At 36.5% G+C, this 22,439-nt stretch overlaps 1 protein-coding gene across 43 annotated transcripts in view; it reads left to right on the forward strand.

Moving 5' to 3' along the window:
• Nucleotides 1–22,439, forward strand: part of ZBTB20 (zinc finger and BTB domain containing 20) — a 900,898-nt gene that overhangs the window by 425,080 nt on the left and 453,379 nt on the right. Inside the window, exon 1 of one of the 43 annotated variants that reach the window (XM_023583829.3) lies at nt 19,876–20,220. The exons of 40 other annotated variants lie outside the window; for them this stretch is intronic. The gene's annotated coding sequence lies outside the window, so the exon portion shown is untranslated. Of the gene's footprint in view, nt 1–19,875; nt 20,221–22,439 lie in introns of those variants that run through there. 2 more of the 43 variants (XM_071214807.1, XM_071214806.1) reach the window with 2 other exon arrangements.

A 22,439-nucleotide genomic window follows, 5' to 3' on the forward strand; every position in this document is an offset into this window, starting at 1 on the left:
ATTTACATTTACATTTACATTCAACTTTGTTAAATGTCCTCGAGAACTCCAGCATCTTCACAAAAGCTTTTGTCTTCAAGTCTTGGCACCCTGTTTTTCACTTCGCCTTTACCCTTGGACTTCGGTGATGTCAGGAATGGGTTGAACAATAGGTTGCTGAAACAGCATCTGTATTAATTTCCTGTGGCTGCTGTAATAAATTAACATAAACTTGGTGACTTAAACCAACAGAAGTTTATTCTTTCACAGTTCTTGAGGACAGAAACTCAAAATTAGTATCACTGGGCTGAAATCAAAGTTTCAGCAGTTCCATATACTCTCTCTAGGATCTAGTGGAGATCCCATCCCTTGCCTCTTACAGTTGCTGCTGGCAGCCAGCATTCCTTGACTTGTGGCCCTATCACTTCCATCTCTGCCTTTGGTCACATTGCTTTTTCCTCTTCTGTCTGTGTGCAAGCTCCCTTATAGGGATGCATGTGTTTGCATTTAGGGCCCACTTGGATAATCCAGGATAATTTCCCCATTGTGAGATCCTTAACTTAGTCACATCTGCAAAGTCTTTTTTATTTATTATTTATTTTCTTTTCATCTAAAGTAACATTTACAGGTTCCAGAGATTAGGATGCAGACATCTTTTATTCAACCTACCACACCATTTTCACCCATGTACCTACTTTTCATCACCTGCCTTAGCCTCCCTTCTCATTTCCACTAGCACTCTCAGCCAGACCAAGAAAACTCTAGAGATGCCCCCAAAACTACTTTCTGTTCTACTATTTGCCATTTGGATAGAACAACTGAATAATTAATATTGATAGATCCAGATATTAAGACTTTATAGGAGTGGATAAGGCTAAGGTCCATCAGCAATTGTCTGTAGATTTATATCGTTTCTTTGGCCCAGTTCACATAATTTTCATCTTAGTCTTAAAGACGCTTACCTGAAGAAACTCAGTTCTGCCTTCCTCAGTGTTAATCCTCCTCCATCATTGTGCCTCCGGCAAGGAGAACCCAATGGCTCAATCACATGTCAACTCCCTGTCACAGTCCTTTCAGGAAAACTATATGCCGTAGCAATGGATCTTGAGTGTTTATTCTTAAGCTACATAATGATGAGGGACACTGCAGAAAGGTGGCTGTGGGGAAAACATCTGGAAGAAATAATTTCCTAGGATCAAAGGGTTCCATGTACAGCCCTCAGGGTCCTCAGGGTGCTCCTCAGAGCAAACAAACAATTCTCTTGATGAGTCACTGCAATTTTTTCCTGCCAGCAGCCCACATGTGTTGCAAGATCTCAAGGAAAGGGGGTGGAGTAAAGCAGAGAGAAGTAAAATTAAAGAAGGCAGCAAAAGTGAATTTAAAAATCCTAACCATATGAATAAAAGAAAACATCATGATTGCGATCATTTAATATATCCACCAACAACATTGTATCACACATTGCTACAGAGTAAAATTAAGTGTAACACAACATATCTTTTAAGGCACAAAAAACAGTGGGGCAAAGGAAGGATGTTGGGGAGGAATACAATGCCCTGAAACAACATATTTTTTCACTCTAACACATGAAAATTGGCAGAAGAGAGAGAAGACCAGGACTGTGTCCCAAACCCTAGCCAGTGGCATTTTACTGAGAAAAAAAAGTTACTTATGAATCAGTACAGCCATGCTTTGTTCTGCATGAGTGTTTTAATAGAGCGAGTGTAATATAAGGATCAGGTGGGCTCGTGGGAATGGAACAAAAGGTTTTATAAAATTAAAGCAAAATAATTATAGCTCTAGGTGCAAAGCGAGCATACTCCAGCAGTTGATAGCAAGGACCTGCTTAGAATGGAGAAGGGAGGGGGCATGCTGGAAGTTTTTTTTTTTTTTCTTTCTTTCTTTTTTTTTTCTTACTCACTAACAAAGGCTTTTAATAGGTAACAGTTGTAAAGCGTCTTTGAAAGTAATTAATGCACCCACACAAAAATTTATTAAAATGAAAATTTAAGGAATTGTCTAAAATGAATTAATTAAGAAAAAAAGAACATCATGCCTTTCTTATTTTTTAAAGAGGGAGAGAAGGTTAAGCAAATCAAATTTTTGTGAGATTGCATTTTAAAATATTCTTGGTTTAGTATCTGAATAGCCCTAAAAAGAGAGTTGGCGAGATTTATTATTATCTACCTCTTTAGAAATACTAAATGGGGACAGACATAAAATGGGGATTAATTTGTAGTGCATGAGCCTCAAAGCACCTTAAAATTATGTCTCCTTATAAAATGACCAAAGTTGTTCATAAGTTTGCAGAGACTTGTAGGAAGAAGAATGTGGTATTTGAAAGAAGAAAGTGAGTGTTTTGTTTTTGTTTTCTGTTTGTTTTTTTTTCCTAATGTGGCCTTCTCCATCCTGCCTTACTTTTAACTAATTCAGTAGAGATATGTTTCCTTGCTGTGTACTCATGGAAAACAAAAGAAAATCTGCAAAGGGTATTGCTAGTAATTTTTAATGTCAGTGTATTTTCTGTCTCTTCAGGGAAAAAAAAACTGCATTTATCTTGTTTTTACAAGAATTTTTAATCACTATATTTGTTTTTTCTCCTATTTTCTTTTGTATTATTTCATACTGTGATATAATTATAAAGTAGAATATGTACAACCTGCTGAGAATTTATTCTTTACCGTGAGGATTGCTTTTAATTGATTACAAAAGTATCTATTTTCAGCATATTGTTGGTTATACCTCAGAAAGTTTTAGGTTATAAGCGTGAATAAATCTTCAAAGATCAAGTTCTCTAAACCTTTTGTGCTGGAAATCATTGGAAATTTCTGCCTTTTTTCCAATATTCTTTTGTTCTTCTGAGGCCAGAATCTAGCTATGTAAAAATGTGAATAAGAAAGACAATTTTGGAAGGCATATTGAAAAATAGCTCTAGTGATGCCATATAAAATAAACAACTGCAATTTTTCAAAATAATTTCTTTTGAATGTACGCTTAAAAGACAACTTGTGGAAAGGGAAAATGTCACACCAATATGCATATGATCTGTGAATCTTGGGCAAGTTTGCTTGGATTTTCTTTGTCTTCTTTTCATTATCTCTTAAATGGTCATAATCATCAAGTTTTTATAATCCTTTGAACTAATCTCAGATATTTCTTTCCCTTTTACAAGGTAGTGGACTTAGTTGGTGTGGCAGTTTGAAATTATTTTATGAATCCCAGAAAGAGAAATATTATGTTCTAAACTAATCCATTCTTGTGGGTGTGACATCCATTTGACTGGATTACATTAGTGGGGTGTGATTCATGTTGAGTCTTCAACTTTTTGCTAGGTCTGATAAAAAGGGAGAGATAGAATCACAGGGACAGAAAGAGGGAAAAAGGGAGCCAGCATATTTTAGATTCTGCAATATGAGAGAGAAGATTGCTTAAGCATGAAGTTGCCAAGAGGCTGTGCCCACAGAGCAGCTCAAGAGTAGACCAGCCCTGCTATATGCCTGATAGGTTACAGCTGAACTTGGGAAGAGAGCAGAAGAGCCTAAAATGATATAGGAGGCCTGAAAAGAGACAAGCCCTATAACAGCTTGCAGCTGAAATAATGAGGAAAGTGGAGAAGTTGAGCCTGAGAGAGAAAGCTCAGAGGGGAAGGCAGAGAGTAGGCAGAGATTGTCCACCATTTTGCTTCAAAATGTGGCATATGACTTGGTGAGAAAGAACCTCTTATGGTGCCTTGAGTTAGACTTCTCATGGCCTTTGTACTATAAGCTTTTACCCCAAATAAATACCCTTCATAAATGCCAACACATTTCTGGTACTTTGCATTGGATGTAGCCCTTTCAGAAACTAGAACAGTTGGTATGCATAATGTAGCATTATTATTACAGCATTCTTGCCTGTGATGGAAAGGCATATTTCTGAAGATCCTAGGTGAAGACACTGCCCTTAAGAAGCTATACAGGGAAACGGACTTTGGCTCAGTGGTTAGGGCGTCCGTCTACCACATGGGAGGCCCACGGTTCAAGCCCCGGGCTTCCTTGACCCCTGTGGAGCTGGCCCATGCGCAGCGCTGATGCGCGCAAAGAGTGCCGTGCCACACAAGGGTGTCCCCCGCGTAGGCGAGCCCCACTTGCAAGGAGTGCACCCATAAGGAGAGCCGCCCAGCAGGAAGGAGGGAGCAGCCTGCTGAGGAATGGCGCCGCCCACACTTCCCGTGCCGCTGACGACAACAGAAGGGGACAAAGAAACAAGACGCAGCAAAAAGACACAGAAAACAGACAACCGGGGGAGGGGAAGGGAATTAAATAAATAAATCTTAAAAAAAAAAAAAAAAAAGAAGCTACACACTCATCTTGTCCTGATTTTTGTCCACCAGGCTTGTGTTTTTTCACTTTCTCTGAGAATATGACTGAAAAACAGAGAATCAAGGAAAATGTATTTGTAGTCCCAAGAATTTTCCTGTTATCCTATTAGTGGCTTCTGCTCCAACTCTTTACTATATGATTTTAAACTATTGTTTCTATTGTTCATTGAACTTCAATGGTATATTCGTTTTCCATTGCTGCTATTAAAAAAATACCAAAAACTTAGCTTAAAACAACACAAATTTATTATTTCACAGTTCTGCAGGTCAAAAACTTTGGTTGGCTCAGCTGTTTCCTCTGCTGTGGATTTCACAAGGCCAGAATCAAGATGTCAACTGGCCTGGCTCTGACGAGAATCTACTTCCAAACATACTCATTTTCTTGCACTTGCAGGACTAAGATCCCTGTTTCCTTGCTGGCTGTCAGCTTGGGGCTTCCCTTAGAACTTGGAGACCAGGCTCCAGTCCTTGTCTGTGGGTCCCTAACCTCATGCTCAGAATCTCTCTGACTTCCCCTTATGCCATATCACTTCTCCAATTCCAGACAGAAAAAAACCTCTCTGCTTTTAAGGTGATTAGACTGAGCCAACCCAGATAATTTAGGGTCATCTCTTTGTTTTAAGGTCAACTACCTTAATTACACCTGCAAAGTCCTTTTTGCCCTGTAACGTACCATATTCACAGGTTTTTGGTTTAAGGGAGTGGACATTTTTGGTATGAAATGATTTTGCTTACAACAGGTGAAGTCTAGAAGAACAGCTCACCTCCACAATATATTTCTGGAGTACTGTGAGTATTCATTTTTTACTGTCCAAGTAGAAAGGAAGATTCAGTAAAAAATGCTTATAATCAATTAGTAGGTTTTCTTTAAAAATAGTAAACTTTTATCTTTATATACCTAATTGAACTTGGTAAAGAATGTTTTCTTCAACTTGATAAATAGAGCAACTAAGGCACAGAAAAAAACAAATTGAACATTAGGGCCAGAGTTAGACTAGGGGTTTTCTGACTTTTGGTCCAGGTTTTATTCATCAGTATCCCTGTTATACTACAAGAAGCATGCTAGAACCATAGTGGCTGCCAAACCAGAAAAGAGAAGTAAGCCAAGATTGAGTGAACCAGAATGGGATTACTAGTGTATGAGTAGAAGTGACTCACATGGAAGGCTGAGATAAATGCAGCTATAACTTCTCAGGAAGCAACTGAAATTAAAAGGGAAGTTTCTTAGCACTCTAGGGAAAAGAGACCAGGAATAAAATTTTTGATAAGTTTGAACAAAGGGCCAAAAAGATCAAAAGGAAATAAGATAAAAAGGGGAATAATGGAGAAGAACTGAAGATGAAGTTCATCTGCACTTTGCAATTTTGCTCAGTGATCATTCCAATGACTGGGATGTAATGGTTGCTTTGGATATTAAGACAAAGAAGTAAAAATAAATCCACCAGAGTGTAATTTCTGTGGCATCTTTCCTTAAGGAAGAAATTAGCTCATCTCAGCAATCTACAATATTATGTATTTTAAAATAAGACTATATATCTTAGAGAAAAATATAGGAAGAATTTTCTAGCTAAAGGGTTAAATTTCCTAGGGAAAACAGGAAAATTGAGGATAATCAAATTATAAAATTTTAAATTTTAGGCTCCATTTAATTACAACAGAAACTTGAAAAATATACTCATGTTTTTAAAAAAACCAGTGTTTACTTTTAATTTAAGGAATCTGATTTAAGTAATCTCTTGTCAATTAATTAGGAAGGATGGTAGATGGTAGACATATATGTATTTATATTTTTGTCTCAAAATATCCCCTACTATGTTGTTCATATATTTATGTTGATTTGATTTATAAATGATTTCTCAACATGTACCCCTATTAAATGCAAGATTAATAAAGTAAAAGTTTAACCTAACAGTATTATTTTTCTAACAGGATAAGTAAATGCACATTAGTTTCCCCACACATATAAATGGACACATAAATGCACGTACCCATAGAGAGAGAGTATTTCTGATATATGCAGTATATATTTAAATATATCTATATGTACCTCTAAATCTGCTAATAGTCTTTCCATTTCATTGTGTGCCATGCACAAAACCCTGGCCTGGGGGAACTTTAGGATTACAAATATCCTGAGTATAAACTCATTTGAGAATAAATAATATTGTCCTCATTCCCAAAGAAAGATCATAGAGGCCTAATCAAGTTTTGTGCAATGAACATTTCTTGAGTACAGTGTATATCTAGCCAAAAAATTGCTGGGTAAAAATCAGACTCTCCAACTTCTACCTTTGCTTTGTCACATGTTAGATATATGATATTAAGCACATCATTTAATCATTTATAGCCTCAGTTTCCTCACTTATAAAACAAAAATAATCATGTCTCTTCCATTTTCTTCCCAGAGCTGATATGCAAATCAGACGAGCTAAAGATACCTTAAGGCTTTTAAAATTTATAAAATGCTGTGAAAAAAAAAATTACATTTAGCAAACATAAACTATTTTCATTATTATAGTTAAGGTATGGTAAGTGTCTTAAATATTTGCAATATAGTTAAAGGAACAACTTTTGTATGGAAGAAATCAAGAACACTGTGAAATAGTATTCAATCAAGTGCTGAATCACGTGATTTGATAGCTTTTTGAGCTTGTGAGATATCAAAAGGGTGGGTCATTGAGGATGTTTGTCTTGTGTTGATCCTCTTGACTCCTAAAGGATAGGACGGCTTTAGCTGTGTGTAAAGATAGGATTCAAGCCATAGAAATTGGTGGAAATGGGTCCAATTAAAAAAATGACTTAAGTCGTTTAAGTAGGAAAAATGAAGTTTGGCTAAGAAAGGAGAAGAGATTATTATTTGGGGTATGTATGTAAGTGTGTGTGTGTGTGTATGCGTGTGTGGCGGTAGGGAGAGGTGGCAGCATTAGGTAGCTTTGCAGTGAGGCACCTAGGAGAGGCACCTAAGTCTCTGAGACAAAGACCCATATACACCCTGGATAATCCAGAGGCCTGGACTGTGGGAAGAACGTACATGAGCAAATTTCATGAACCAGTCTCTGATCCTCATGAACTGGAATATGTGGGAGAATATGGAGAAGCAAATGCCAAACTTTATGTCTTGAATAAAGCTGGTTTCAAGAGAATCATTTTGGAGATGTCTCCTCTAAGACCTCAGACCCCAAGCAAGGTAATTTATTACACCTTCATTATAGTTTTATTTTTTGAGTTATTTCCTGGAAAGTTAAGTGTACCCCTGTAAAATGTCAAAATTAGTCTATTTTTTTTTATTTGGTTTTTCTGTATTTGTTGCTGAAATTCCATGTCATTTCTTATATGTCTGATGAGTGGCTAATGAAAATATTAAATAGCAATGGTCTTCAATGTTTTTGTATATGTTAAAAATAGTGTTCAAAATTAGGACCATATTAGACATCAGTGCACTAACAAAGGTTATTAACAGAGAGGAATGTAGAATTGCTGATTAAAAACATACAAAATTGCTACAATATCGCATATCTTTATGCGTTTCTCTATTTTTATAATTTAAATAGTTCATTAGTCAAGTCATAGTTTATTCTAATTTATGGAAGCAATGAAAAGATTTAGAAGCCTAAGGGGAGAATACCTTTTTAATGTTTATATGTTTGTTTGTTTACTTGTATCCCATCCATTTCTCTAGGTGTCTATCCCCATCCATTTATTTTGATTTGGTTCAGACTCTAAAGCCAAGGGTTCTTAACATTGAACTATTGGATGCTTAGAGGGTACAGGGATGAATTTTAGATTTTCTGTGACACCTTTGAAAATTATGCAAGTATACTCTATTTGTATATGTAAAAGTGCCCTTTTAGTCTTAAATGGGCACATGAGCTTAAAACGTAGACCTGTTGAGTTAGAGATATTTGTTTAAAAAAAAGACCATACATTGAAGATGGATGTTTCCTTTTTCCTCCTTTTCAGTTATCCCAGGTGTGTACCAAACATTTGGGTCGAGGTATGTAGTAGGGCAGGAGGGTTAGAGGGCTGACTAGTGGGAAGGAGATGAGTACCTCTATATACTAGCTTTATTTACTTCTATTTAATTTTCTTTTCAATTACCTCTCTTCAACACTATTTTGTTTAAGAACCATATGTGTGTGTGTGTGTGTGTGTGTGTGTGTGTGTGTGTGTGAATGTATATATATTTAAAGCTGTGTCATATCCTTTTCCTCTTTCTCTTCTCATGTCCCTTCCTATTGATGATGACTTTCTACATATTACTCCATCCCAGTTTTGAGAGCATCTTCCCCTATTCTGCAGAAGTCATTTCCATATAAGAAATCAATTAGATATCAGTAGAAAGTAAAGGTAATACCCATATAAAAAAATATCCCTTACCTTCTTTCTCAGCATTTTGGCTCCCAACATAAATACCATCATCTAAGTCAAAATTTCTCAAAAAGAAAGCAAATTATTAACTTGACTTGCAAAGTGTTTATCGCAGAAAACAGATGAGATTAAACTATAATTCTTTCATCTTATTACTTAAGCATTACTGTTTCTCCTTAGCTGATGTTAAACATTAGCCTGCTGATGAACATTACCCACACATAGCTATTTCTAAATCAAGTTTAATACAGGAGTGAAATGAAACAACCTCTAAAACAAACTCATATGAAACAGACATTGTAAATAAGTAAAGAATATGTTCAACATAAATCAACCTTTATGTATGTTAGGTCAATTGTTATCATAATTTTTTTCTGTGAAGTGATAGGATATGAGGTGTTTTCTAAATCTGATATCTCTTCATTACTATTTATTAAAAATAAGACAAGCTATTTAGAGGCATAACTGGGTAATTTTATAGAAGTGGACAGAACAATCTCCAGCTTATGTAAAGAACAGGAAAAGAACCCAGATTACAGCTTTGATCATCTTGATCAAAATATCCTATTACCATAATGTCAGAATTGCTCTCTTCACTTTTTCATTTCATTCAAGAATACCTTTGTACCATTGCTAATTTTCTTTAGAGAGAACAACTTTGAGAAAAGAAGAAAAAGGTGACTCTGTGGATTTCTGTGGGCAGTTGAAAATGTTGTTAAGCAGAGTTTTTCCTCTGCCCTATTCTTATAGCATCTGAATTTTCCAGCTGGATTGATTTTGCTGTCTAAAAGTCAAGTTGGTTTTTCTTTCCCCAGATTAACTTGATATTTGATTGAATAAAATGTTAAGGACAATTAGGAAGTGTAGAATTTTAAAGCTCTTTCACACAACAAACAAGCTTTATAGGGCTATTTTGTTCCCCCTTTAAAAAAAAAATCTCCAGGGAACACATTGTATAAAGTTAGCTTCCTGTTCCATGAAATATTTCTTCCTTGACCCACCTGCTGTAACTACTTAGCTTACACTTTTAAAAAATTGTTTCCATTCCTCTGTTGAATCCTTTAGAGAAAAAACAGGTACAGTCTTTTTATTTCACACAAAAGCATTCAGAGCACCAGTTTTAAAGAGAGCTTAATTCTTGCATTACAGTTTAACTCTTTTCTTGTTCAGAATATAGAAATGCTGCTATCTTTTATATTTCTTACCTGTTTGCAGAACTTTCTAACATTTTCCTTTGTCCATTTCAGATTGACCTTACTCTCAACACCAGCTAGCCTCTCTCATAATCCCTCCCCTGTTGTTTCCATCTTTCCCTTCTCTTATTCTTGCTTTGCTGTAGTCCTCTTAATTTTCCCTAATAGCCAGCATACTTGGAATAGTCTACAATTTCTCATCTGAATGAATGCCTTTTAATTTTAATCTAGACCCAAGTCCCATTGGGGACTACAGGTCTCTTCTAGGTAGATACCCTCTTCTCTACCAATAACTTTTCTTGGTAAACTACCCACCTTCACTAGGTGATAATGTATTTAAGTCTATTTTAAATTCATATTTATCTGCTTTGCTAGTCAAGATACTTCTTAGAGAGTGCGGGCTTTTCCTTTGATGTGTTCTATAGAGCACATGTCATTTTGTGTCTCTTAGTAAAGTTGGTAACATCTCATGATTTAGAAAAGATTAAAAACTGTATACTCCATCTGAAAGAATCATATGGATACAACTCAAACACGAAATGTTTTTTAATATATCCAAGCATATTAATGGCACCTTTTCTGAAAAGAATCTCGTAATCTCGAATTTTTCAACCTCTTATAAGCAAAGTGTTCTGAACATAATTTAGTCTTGACATAATGATTCCTGATCATCATTATGAACATAGTTTTTGAATATAACTCTATTACATTGATTTCTGCAGAAGTCGGTTACCGGCATGTTTGCAAGCTGTACTTGATTCTCAGTCTTGGACGCTGCACCAATCCCCTGTGACTCCTCCTTCATTCTTAGATACTCAATGGTCATTTCTTACATTTATTATTGTGCTCTCTTCTGGAAGTGTCCCACCTTTAAATGAATGGTGGATCCGTATAACAATGTTACTGTGTATTAAGGAATAGTAAATTGGTTTCAAGTTGAAGTCACCCTGATAAGTAAAGATGCATTTGGGTAATAGTGTGCACTTTATGACATCTCTAATACTGTCCCACTTTCTTCTAGGTTCTTGACTATATTAAATTGAGATAGGCCTGTAAGTAAATATGAGAATGCTAGATATTTGAAGTACTAATGTATTATTTTCTCATAACTTATGTGAAGACTAAAGAAACATCTGATAAAATATTAGAACTTAAATTATCTTGTTGTTTTAGTTTCCTAGGCTGCTTAACGCAATATCATGGATTGGGATGGCCTAAACCTTGGGGATTTATTTGCTTATGATTGAGACCAGGAAAATGTCCAAATAAAGGTGTCATTAAAGCGATGCTTTCTTCCCAAAGAGACTGGCTGCTGGTAATCCTTGGCTTCTCTTCCACATGCAGGGCACATGGTGGCATCTACTGGTCTCTCCCTGCTCTTCCAGGTTCCATTGATATCAGCTTCTTGCTTCTGTGACTTGCTTACTCTCTCTCTCCTCTCTCCCCGCCCCACCCCTCGACCCCCATTCATTCCATTTCTTAAGGACTCCAGTGAGAGAATTAAGACACATCCTGGAAGAGGTGGGTCACACTTTACTTAAGTCACCTTGGCAAAAGTTGCCACTTACAATGGGTCCACTCCTAGAGGAATGAACTAAATTTAAGAACAGGTTTTTCTGGGGATATATAAAGCTTCAAACCGCCATGCTTATCTACTAGTTGATCAAGATTTTAGCCATTAAAGGAGGAAAAAAAAGAATTCTCCTTAAAATTCCCTAAGGTTTGAACCCCTCATAGATCAGAACTATGCTTTTGTGTGATTTGTATAGCGTTCATCAGACTGAGATCATTCAATAAACACAATACTAGCACAGAAATGAGTTTAAATCATATGCTGGTTGTGGTAAAGAAATGTGGATAGTGAGTTTTTAGCAGGTATTCCTCCTAGGCTCCTCATCCTACTCCCCTAAGAGCTGACCTTCCAACAGTGGCCCATATGATTCTCAGGGCACCAAACTGATGAGCTGTGTTTATCAACCCATCATGGTTCTGATTTTGGCAGCCATTGTCATATTAGCTCTTTGATCCTTAAAGTGGTTCCTGTAACAATGAGTGCCTCTATTTGCTTTGCCCCTCCCTCTGATCATTACTTCCACCTGGCAGTGTAGGGCAAAATATGAGAGGTGCGGGGAGGGTGGTGAGAGGACTCTCCAGGAACATGGCTCTGACAAGTATGGAAAGCTGCTTGAACAGTTCTGGTTTAAGAGCACATGTAGAACATTTCTGCCAATCATTAGGGAATACATTTTACTTAATATATCATTCAACAGTCTGCAAAAAACCATTTCCCCTGATTCTGTCTTCTCATTCCTGGGGTCTTGAATCCACCTTAAAAATACAGCCAGAGGGGTAGGGGAAGGGGAATAAAAGAGAAAAGAAAAAAAAAATACAGCCAGACACACAAATAAAGGGTAGTATTGCTCCTAGCATCTCCCTGCTTTATAATAATCTTCCTTCATAAGTATCTGTATATGCTTAGAAACATTTAATTCATCTTGTGCCCTGATATTTTAAAATTAATTTTTCAGTATTTATTTGAAAATCAACTTCAGTGGCAAATATATTGTAAATATATTTTTATACTGTATGATATTCTCATTGAAAAGTTTAAATAGATTTTGCAATAACCTATATTCATTCCAACATACTATTTGGTGAAAAAAATAAACGTGATTATACCCATTTTATAGATGAAAAAGTGAAGTGGGTGCTAAATATATTACTTGAGGTTGTACAAGGTTGTGATGGTTTGAAGCTATATGGAACCCAGAAAATCATGTTCTTAAAGCTAACCCATTCCTGTAGGTGTAAACCTATTATAAGTAGGGCCTTTGGATTAGGTTACTTCAGTAAGGCCTGCCCCAGGGTGGTCTTACTCTTCTTACTGAAGTCCTGTATAAGAGACTGAAATTCAGATAGAGAGCAAAAGAAAAAAAGTCACAGAAGCCAGAAGCTGAAAGCAAGGAAACCCAGAAGAGAAGGGAGAGACTAGCAGATGCCACCGTGTACCTTCCCATGTGACAGAGGAGTCCAGGATCACTGGCAGCCAGTCTTTGGGGAAAAAGCATCACCTAATGATGCCTTGATTTGGACATTTTCATGGCCTCAGAACTCTAAGTTGTAAGCTAGTAAATCGCCATTATAAAAGCCAATCCATTTCTTCTTGCAATATATTGCATTTTCCCAGCCCAGTAAATTAAAACAAAGGTGTTAATGTTATTTTATCAACTTTGGTTTTCATTCTGATAGTGTGGGATGTAGGGCTTGAGCATATGTTCTATTAAATGATCTAAAATCCTTGGTTCACATTGCCATTGATTTTATCATTTAGGTATCATAAATAAGAAGACAGAAAACTAAGATTAAGGAGACTATTAAAGGACTTGCAACAAATCACATAGCAAAATCACAGGGAAGCTAAAAGATCTTGGACTTTACTCTGTGAACTAGCTACTACTAGTTTTCTGACGAGAAACATTTCTTCTCTTTCAGGAAATCCCAATTTTCACATATGTGAAGGTTGAAGAGTCACTAAAAAAAGCAATACCTCACAAAATTCTGAAGAAAGTCTAAAGTTTTTAGGTTTTTGTTGATTTTGTTGTTGGTAGCAGGCATTGAACCCAGGACCTTGTGCATGGGGAGCAGGTGCTCAACCACTGAGCTTCACCTGCAAGCCTAAGGTTTTTAACCTTCAACATAGTACAGCTAAATATATTGATCATCATTTAACTATATTAGATATTGGAATTCTAAAATACTTGTTTAGACAGAAATCAAAAATTGAAACTGGAATTAAATCACCTTTCTTGTCCTTAATTATCTAGGGACCACTTAGTAAACTATTTAAATGCTAGCTCTTTATAAATATATAAATAAGTTTGGAAATTGCAAGGTATATTATGCGAAATTTATTTGGAAGAGAGTTATAAAAAGTAGCATCTACTTTGAAATGTCTCTGAAATAGCTTCTGTTTGTCACCATTTTTAATCTAAAGATGATATTTCCCTATATAAGGCTGGGGACTCAGGCAGTTAAATAAGTTAGCAGGGATCCAACCAGGCCAAAGTTTACTAAGATGTTATCAATTCAGGCATCCCAGAGAAAGATTACATGAAGCAGATCTCCATACTTTTAATTTTTCCCAATTATAATTCCAGTGGAGAAATAAACAGATTCTAGAAAGTACTGGCTGCTCAGGAGATTCCATTCAGGTTGATGTATATTGGGCAGTCCCTATGCTTACTCTCTCATCTGTTGCTTTCCCCATGCAAACCTGATCTCAGCCAGAGGCCGTGGAATAAGCACCAATGATGATTGGGTCCAGGTAGTCCCTTATCCTAAAGGAATCCCCAAAGAAGAAACTTTAAATACACATGCAAGTAAATGAAAAGAGCCTTCTTGAAGCCCCTCCAATGAGTTTTCTATGAGGAAATAATTCATTTCACCTAAAACCAGCTTTATCACCCTAAATGTTCTGCTCTGCTAGTATTTGCTCCATAGTTTAGGTCAAGAACTTGAAATTGCTGGACTTAGTCAAAGTCAAGAGAGAAGGAAATATGTGGAGAGGGCATCAGACTGTCTGGAGTTGGAGAAATGTTGGTTGTTAACAGTAAAGTTGCCAGCATATGATTATCTGAGGAGAATATATGATTATACTGACTGGTGACTTCTCCCAGGAGTCCCAGACTAGCTTTTCCATCTCCATTTAAATAAAATGTGAAACTGTATTAATCACTTGGAAAAGTAAGAATTTGTTCTATTGTTAACTGGTAAATTCCTGTGTCATCTATCTCTATGTTGTCTGTCAGCTCTGTTTTCTAAAACACAACCATTTCGATTGTGTTATTAACATCCTGAAAGGAAAATCTACCCGACCCCCAAGTCTAATTTGCAATAGCTAAGACTTTTTTAACATTTATTGTCTAAGGCAGGCTTAGATAATATATGCATCATTACCCCAGAAATAGTACATCTTATTTGTGTTTGATGTGGTTTAACTCTGAATACTTCAATGCCATATATTGTGCAGCTATTGATGCTAGTTTCTATACTATGCATCCTACATACATTATCCCCATTTTAGAGATAAAGACATTGAGTCTCAGAGAACCTAATTAATTTGACCCAGGACATACAGCTAGGAAGTGGCTAAATTAGGATTCAAACCCAGATCTTCCCAATTCAAAATCCTCCTCTCCTCCATTTAAACTATCTTCTCATTCTGCTTCTATAGAAGTAAATTCTGAATTACCTTCTAAGTGTCTATACAGTATTAATTAAAGGAAAGGGAGATGGCATATCATGCTCTTCTGTGGTGCTAGTTTTTATTATCTAAAAGCATGTCCAATTCAAGATAGCTATTGATTTGTCTACTACTGCAGTCTGCTATCCTGTTGACACAATATAACAGTATTTTGAAGTCTTTTCTTTCTTTTTTTAATTGTATTTTTTTCAAGATACATCCATCATGAAAAATGTTACATTAAAAAATATAAAAAGGGAAGCAGATTTGGCTCAACAGATAGAGCGTCCTCCTACCACATGGGAGGTCCAGGGTTCAAACCCAGGGCCTCCTGACCCTGTGGTGAGCTGGCCCATGCACAGTGCTGATGCGTGCAAGGTGTCCCCTGTGTAGGGGAGCCCCACGAGCAAGGAGTGTGCTCCGTATGGAAAGCCGCCCCATGCAAAAAAAGTGCAGCCTGCCCAGAAGAGGTGCCACATACACGGAGAGCTGATGCAGCAAGATGATGCAACAACAAACAACAAAAGAGGCACAGATTCCTGGTGCCACTGACAAAATACAAGCGAACACAGAAGAATACACAGCGAGTGGACACAGACAACTGGGGGTGTGGGGAAGAAGAGGGAACTTAAATAAATAAATAAAAATAAATAAAAGGTTCCCACATACTCCACACACACACCCCCACTCCCCCCACATCAACAACCTCTTTCATCATTGTGGCACATTCATTACATTTAGTGAATACATTTTAGAACACTGCTGCACCACATGGATTATAGTTTACATTGTAGTTTACACTCTCCCCCAGTACATTCAGTGTGTTATAGCAGGATATATAATGTCCAGCATCTGTCCCTGCAATATCATTTAGGGCAACTCCAAGTCCCAAAAATGCCCCCATATCACATCTCTTCTTCCCTCTCCCTGTCCTCAGCAACTACCTTGGCCACTTTCTCCATATCAATGCTACAGTTTCTTCCATTACTAGTCACAGTAGGGAAACAGACTTGGCCCAGTGGTTAGGGTGTCCGTCTACCACATGGGAGGTCCACGGTTCAAACCCCGGGCCTCCTTGACCCGTGTGTAGCTGGCCCATGCACAGTGCTGATATGCGCAAGGAGTGTCCTGCCACGCAGGGGTGTCCGCCTCGTAGGAGAGACCCACACGCAAGGAGTGCGCCTGTAAGGAGAGCCGCCCAGCATGAAAGAAAGTGCAGCCTGCCTAATAATGGCGCCGCCCATACTTCCCATGCTGCTGAACACAACGGAAGCGGACAAAGAAACAAGACGCAGCAAATAGACAAAGAGAACAGACAACCGGGGAGGGAGGGGGGGAATTAAATAAATAAATAAATCTTTAAAAAAAAAAAAACTAGTCACAATAGTTCTATAGTAGAAGAAAAGTAAGTCCACTCTAATCCATAATTTATTCCTACATCCTGTGGACCCTGGGTTGGTGATGTCCACTCCACCTCTATATTGAGAGGGGGCTTGGATCCACATGGTTGATGGATGCAGTTCTCCTGCTTGGAGCTGTAGGCACTCTTGGTTCCCTGGTGTGATGGTTGACCAACTTCACCTCCCTGTTAGCTGTCCTGGGTAGTAAGTCCATTGAACCGGAGAATAGGAGTTAGAACTCTGCTGAGGCTCAGGGCCCAGCAGACACATGGCCAGTCCAGAGATTCAAGTCTCCTGGGTATATACCAACATCAGCACCAACCACAGATTCAGTAAAGGTGATGGAAGAGGCATGGGTAGAAAGGTCACATCTGAGTCCAATTCCATCTCACTCAGGAACACCAATTCCAAATTAAGGCCCACTGACAAGGCACTGAACTCCAGAGCCCTCTGCCATGACCGTAGAACCTGTGTGTCTCTGTAGCCTTCAGGAGTACAAGTACCTGGGGTTATATCTGCTTTGGCTGTCTCTGGGATCCTGGTGAGGCATGTGTAAGCACAACCCCTCTGATGACCTCCTGACTCTTTTTTGAAGATACTCTTAGCCATATAGGCTCATTTGTCTTTACCATTTCCCCCTTTTATTCAAGGTTTGAAGTCTTATTTTGTGAGATATGCTTCTCATTAAATATAGGAGTGTAGCTTAATTCTCTAACTTCAAAAACACCTTAATTTTCCTAGATTAAAATTAATAGTATAAGCATTATGTGTGATTATGTAACTACAAAGTAATGAAACTGATTTTTGGTGGGTACTAGTGGCAATAATTTTTTTATTTTATTGTTTTGACTCTCCATAATACATATCCAGCTTCACCACTTGTATAATAAATCCTCATCTATTAAATGAGGATAATAATATTGTCTTCCTAATAGTGTCATTGTAAGGGTAAAGGAGATAATACATGTAAAGTCCTTAGATCAATTCCTACCATGTACTAAGCACAATAAATTATAACTATTATTGTATATGAATGTACCAGGTATATGTTCAATACAGAGTAGGAGCTCAATAAATATGTATTGAATGGATTAATGAAGTGTCAAATTTTCAAATTGGCTAGGTATTGCTGATCTGTGGTCAATGCAGTAGACTATTTGCTTCCTCACACCATTGAATTTAATAAAACAAAAATTTCCAATGTCACTAAGAACTCTCTGCAGTTTCCAGGAGCATTTTGTGACTCAGAAAGAGTTTTTTCACTGGGTGGGGAGGTGGGGATCATTTCTTCTCTTCCCTTAACAGTCACACTCTTTAATATTGTATAGTGTGTGCTCTCTGACTTTAGGTGTACATGTAACCACTAAATATTTTCCCTTTCCTTTAACAGTCTTGCAGATATGATTTATCTTGTGGTACAATGAAAACAGAAGCTATACAAATATGCACATAGTAAAGGAAGATAAATGGGCTGGAAAACACAAAAAGTCATCATGTGTTATGCATGCTTCCTATTTGCTGAAGACAACTGATACACATTAAAAGTGAGAAAGACATATATTGTCACTCTTTGTGCCAGTTCTTGAGATGCTGCATACTTTTTGGATAATATCAAGACATTATAGGTTTCGGAACTTTTTTCCTAGAAATGTATTTTTAAATCTTGAGATATTTACTGTTAGGGATCCCAAATGATTTTTTATGTATTAAATCCCATGGTTCCTAGAACTAGTAATCTGATTCCAGTATGGGTTTTCGAAAGGATTCAAAGATTTGCCTCTACTCAGAATGTTCATGTTCTTTCTACCACCTTTAGAAACTACCTTTAGAAACATGCATCACTTCTAGGATCCCTGCCACTTGCCCTTTTTTTTTTCTTCCATTTTAAAAATAATTTATTGGCATTTATCACTCATACATGAACATACCTAAACAATAAGTACAGAGTAAAAGTTGTGAACTTACAGAACAACCATGCTTAACATCATTCAAGGCTCCCATACATCCCCCCCACCACCACCAATACCTTGCATTGTTGTGAAACATTTGTAACAAATTATGAAAGAGCATTGTCAAAGTATTACTACTAACAACAGTCCAATTCTTACATGTGGTGTGTTTTCGCCAACCCACCCTCTTATTGTTTTTGTTCATAAACCATATAATGTATCTAAATTGTACAATCAATGGCATATTTTTACCATTGCTCTTGCTACATTGTTTTATAGTTTTTGTTTAGGTGTATAATTTCCCTGTTAGAGTCTACTGACTAAATTGTGAGTTTCTAAAAGACAGGATTCTTATTTATCTCTGGATACACAGTATTCTTCAGTTCCTGGGATAGTGTATGCTCCTCGTAAATGTGTGTCTGATAAATTAAGGAACTTGCAATCACATATATATTAGATCAGGGACATGAATAAAAAGTCTTATGTTTTTGCATATTCCTCAATTGCTTGTGAATCTTTTGATATTCCTTATAAACAGCTTCATATGCTTCAGAGTGCTGTGGTCACATAGAGGAAAATTTTCTAATCTTGGGGAAGCATTTTTTTTTATCTGTTTGTGTTTTTTATTTTTACTCTGAGCATCACTTTTGTCTAGTGGACTCAAGTGTGTTGTCAATTACAGATTACTTGGTTTTATCACACGTAAAGTACAGTAAATCCTTGTTCTTATTCAATCACTACCTATTTGGTAGCTTTATTCAAGTACCTTGTCTTTATATTTTTAAAAAAATACATGCCATATATTGTGCAGTTAACTGGAAAAGTTTTACTTTATAAAAATTCTTGAATTTAATAGAGTGTTTGACATGTAGCTCGGATTCAATATTTGTGGGATATATGAACAAATCAGCCATTGTTATTAACCGTTTTGAAGATGAAGTATGAGATTAAAAATAAACAAACAAAAAAGACTAAAGGAAATGCCCAGTATCACACAGCAGGTCTGTGTTTCTATACTGTTACACAGACACACTGAGAAGGGCCATCTATGTCTGATTTCTCAACTTCACCCTGCAGTAAACTTTTGCAATCCAGAGGCTAGAGACCTCTTTTGTAAATGTTGTCTGCCTAATGACTGTGTTGGCACCAGGGAGGCCCTAACAGATAAAGAGGAGGAACATATGGCTCCCATCTGAATACAAATTGGTGGACAGAACATGGTCATTCAGCTGAGATGTCCTCTATATTGTAAACTGAAAGATCATGATTAGAGTGTTTATAAATGGCATCTGAATCTCCCCACCCCTACCCATCCCCTTTCTACTATAGTTTTTATCAGCCCAAATCATAGCCATCTAGCGTTCCAGTCTCACTGCGTTATTTGCTTAAATGGCAAGCATGAGGAATTATTAATTAAAGCTAACAAATCACCCTGACGAGCTGTGCCCTGGTGTGACTGAAGGTTGATTGGCGAAAGTGTTCTCCTTTGGAGAAAAGACTTTTTGTGCTCGTGACGCAGTCAGGCACGGATTATTGCATATGCAAGTTAGAAGAAAAATCACAGGACAAGCAAATTGAGTATTTACTGGCAAATAATTGCTCTCTTAAGCTGTGGCGCTCTTCCTAAATTCTTAACATTCCCGAGGGTTAAGACGAAACACAGAAAAATGCATCGGTACAGAGTATATTTCAAAAAAAATACATAGACTGATGTTTCAGCCTGGTGCAGGTAAGTGTGATTGTGTGTGCGTGGAGAGTGAAAGAACAAGGGAAAGCAAAGAAAAGAGAAGGAGAAGCATAATTTTTAATCCGGTGTTTTTTGTTTTTTGTTTTTTACCAATGTATTGTTTATTAGAATATTTGAAACTTGTTTATTCGGCGTATTTCTAAGTTGACTAAGAATTATAGTTACAGTGCTGCATTTATTGTGAAAGTTAGAGAAGTGAAGAACGAGGGAGGATTTTCTCAGAGTTACTTTTATGTCTTTATCAGCAGGAGAATATGTTAATGTTTTGCATAGATAATCATTATAAACTTTGCTCGGATATTTGTGGATACATGTATAAAACTGTCATTTGATTTCAGAACTTTAGTTAGTCTCAACATTGTTAATTATGAACCATCTTAACAGTGTTCCAAACACATTTGGGTACAACTATTGCATTTAGTTTTTAAAGTAAACACTATTTTAGCACCAAGCTATTCCTTGTTCAGAATTTTTAAGGGAACATTATAGTTTTGGAATGGTTACTTAACTTTGGACTTTTATAATAACCAAAATGTCCTTATTGTCAATTGTGTAGTCTTTCTATCAGTAATGTTCATCAGATTACTGAGTTTTGTGTACATCGTAAGATAGGAGAGATTAGTTTACAGCCTCTTTCAAAATCAAATTTAAATACATAGAAATATGATAAATGAGGGAATAAAAGTTCATTCTATGTGTAAAATGTAGATATTAAGAAACAGATAACTCTTATAAGTACAAATAGATTATCTGAACAGCACTACCTAGAAAAATATAGACACTGAAGATGAATTGCATATTCTATGAAAACTTGGAAAATGTGCTTTCATCAACAACAAACTGATTTTGAAATTATAATAATTGGCTGTCGAAATAGCATTTTAGGGTTGTAATGATGAATAGCATGGATTTAAAACAAAGACATAAACATAATTTAAACTAAATTAACTAATTAATAATTGCAAAGTGCTCTAACAATAAAGCATCTACATGATAGTAATAATGATAGAAATAATAATATAAATAGAAAATCTGGCAATCACAGAGAAATTAAATCAGATGGCTCTCATAAGGTTTTAGAAAACCAGAACTTTAAAATATAAATAAATATAAGTTTTATTTTGCTTTCTAATCTGTTCTTTGAATTATGCAATATTGTGCTGGTTATGATATTTCTTTATTAAAAAAGTCATTTGTCTAATTGTATGGAAATGGAACTCATAAGAAAGTTTAGAAAATATATCTTTTTAAGGGTTTAATTTCCCCTAGGTTACATTGTATCCTCAGATTCCAAGAAGCAGCCTCCTTAAAGTTTCTTGTGACTTTTTAAGGGCACAATTTGGTCCATTATTTTGTAATTGCAAAGGGGGCATTTAAAGCATATGTTCAGAGACTAAACCATCTGCCTATTTTATTATGAATACCACAGAATTATGAGGAATTGGAAAAGCTCAACATTGAACCAGAGTTCTGTGCAAAATTAAAATAAAAATACAACACTCTGAATTTTAAAAATGTTTTGCAACCACTTGCTTTTGGTAAGTATTTAATTAGTGTTCTGTGGGAGAATAGTATGGTTACACCCTTTTGATATTTGGGAAATGAATGGCAAAGTGTAGTTTAGTTACATGAACCCATGGCAAGTTAATGATTATCCTTTCTCTGTGATTTAACCCACTGAAACTAAATACCTTTTGGAATTTCGGATTAACTTGTCATCAGTGAAACTCACAGTGAATTGGAGGAATATTATAAAATGGTGACTCCTGGAACAAAAATGAAGTCCAGCTGCTAACTTCTGGACTATCTACAAATGAATTGCAAGAGACATGAGGAGGCCAGACTAAAGAGCACTTCTGTAATCTAACTGTGACGTAATGAAAGTATGAATCAGCTATTGGTTTCCCATGCTGGGAAAAAAATTAAAAATAAGCACAACTTGGCATTATTCCTTGGTTGGTACTGTATTCTTTGATATCTGGAAGGACATGAAATCTGAAATTAATACAAGAATAAGAATTATATTAAGGTTCCAACATAATAATATTTCAGCCCAGAGCCCTTGATATGAGGACACATGAAGATGCAGTTCATTGTTAAGATGTCCAATGCCCAATTTATAGTTCTTCTAACTTTCCTGAGTTTTATTAGAGTCTTAATGAGATTGGCTGGGTCAGCAGAAAATAGACCAAACTCAGCCT

This window comes from Dasypus novemcinctus, chromosome 4 (genome assembly GCF_030445035.2).
Source record: "Dasypus novemcinctus isolate mDasNov1 chromosome 4, mDasNov1.1.hap2, whole genome shotgun sequence".
Taxonomy (NCBI): domain Eukaryota; kingdom Metazoa; phylum Chordata; class Mammalia; order Cingulata; family Dasypodidae; genus Dasypus; species Dasypus novemcinctus.